Source organism: Petaurus breviceps, unplaced genomic scaffold (genome assembly GCF_028583685.1).
Source record: "Petaurus breviceps papuanus isolate PSGF00001 unplaced genomic scaffold, PetGlider_PUasm1.0 91133, whole genome shotgun sequence".
Lineage (NCBI taxonomy): Eukaryota > Metazoa > Chordata > Mammalia > Diprotodontia > Petauridae > Petaurus > Petaurus breviceps.
In genome coordinates, this window is record NW_027187419.1 from 37342806 (window position 1) to 37344843 (window position 2038).

Below are 2038 nucleotides of genomic sequence, written 5' to 3' on the forward strand. Positions count from 1 at the left end.
TGAATTGAGCCTACTTTCCAGTCTTATTTTGCACTACTTACCATTGTGTCTCCATCTACAGTCAATTGGACCCAAGTTATTCTCTTATATAATGCTCAACTTGGTTTAAAGAAAACTTAGGTTTGGGACCTACCTCAGACACTTATTAGCTGTGTGACCCTGGGCTTAGCTTCTGTGCATCTCAATTTCCTCATCTACAAAATGGAGATAATAGTTCCTATCTCATAAAGTTGTTGCAAAGATCAAATAAGATGTTTGTGGCTTGCTTGAGCCTTGAGTTCCTGGGAACAGAAATTGTGAAGGATTTGAGATGGACTGGACCCTGTGAACTTCAGTGTGGAGCAGGACCCACACAGAGAGCTGGACAAGGAACTAGGAGCTGTCTGCCTTTGAATCCAGGTGACTGTTTGGTGGATTCAGGTAAGAGTTGCCTGCCTCCAGTCAAAATGAAAAGACCTCTCCATGGGTACTGAGTAGTGATGAAATTGTAGTTTACTAGTGACCTAGGGGTAGAGGGTCTGTGTATGTTCTAATGATTGTACTTAGTAATTGATTACTGAATAATAATGACTGATTTAATTAACTTAGTGTGCCTCATGAGTGGAAAACTTTTGACTATTGTACTTTGAGATGATTGTTCTTTGTTCAAAATTTTATGGCCACTATGGTGGAAACTGTGTGGCCATTTTAATGATAAGCTGTTGTGAATACTATATTGTGATATTCTGTGATAAGTTGTAATATTGTGAATGTTGTACCTTGATTTTCTATGAATGTTTAGATTTGATTTGTTACTAAATAGAGTGTTCACTATACTGTGTAATCAGAACCTTAAAAGCTGTTCACAGTAGCATTCTTCTGGAAAGCTGCTTGTGACAGATGTATATAAAGCAATTTGCTAACCTTAAAGTGCTATATAAATACCACTGAGTATTATTCTCATCCTACACTTTTCTGACTTCATGTATTTGTATAGGTTATACTCTGGAATACTCTCTCCATTTCCCTAACCATTGACAACTTTCTCTTATCTTAAGGAACAGCTCAGGTGACACCTACCTAATGAAGCTTTCTTTGATTCCCCCAGCTAAAAATGAATCTTATCACCTAAATCTCCCATACTTCTCTGTTTGACCTTAAATATGTACTTGTCACATTCTATGATTTATATATAATTTATTCCCCTATTAGACTGTAAGAACCTTGAGGGCAAAAACCATGTTGGGTTTTTAAAATTTTTTTTGCATGAATTCAATTATTATCTCTACCATCTCCCAGATCTCAATATCCAGCTCACATCTCCCTCCTGGACCTCCAACACCAACTGCCAGATGAATGTCTATACCTGGATGTCTCATAGCCATATCAAAATCATCATGTCCAAAACAGAACTTATTTATCTTCCCATCCAAGATCATCTCTTTTCCTAACTTATCTTTTCTGTCCAGAGCACCATTATTCACTCATTAATGCAAATTTACAACTTTAAAGTAATCCTTGACCTTTCATTCTCCCCATCCCCTATATCCAACCAGTAGCCAAATCTTGTTAATTCTACCACTGCAACATTTCTCACATCTGCTCCCTTCTACCCATTCACACAGGCACCAACCACCCTGGTACAAGTCTTCCATACTTCTTGCCCAATTATTGCAGTAGTCCTCTAAATAGTCTCTTGGCACTTCAGTCTCTTCCCTAGAGAATCCTCCATACAGCTGCCCAGTTGCTATTCCTAAAGTGCAAGTTTGACTCACTTGCTCAAAAAGTTTCAGTGGTCCCACATCACCTTTACAATAAATACAAACTTATTTGTTTGGTATTTAAAGCTTCTCATAATCTGGCTTCAAATAATCTTTCTGGATTGATTGACATTGACCCCCTTCACAAACTCTAGCTTCCATTCAAACTGGCCTATTTGCTGTCCTTGTGCAAGACCAAAACCCTCTATCTCCTGTCTCCATGAATTTCCTCCCCTAGCCATTCATTCCTAAAATACTTTCTCTCTCTCTCTCTCTCTCTCTCTCTCTCTCTCTCTCTC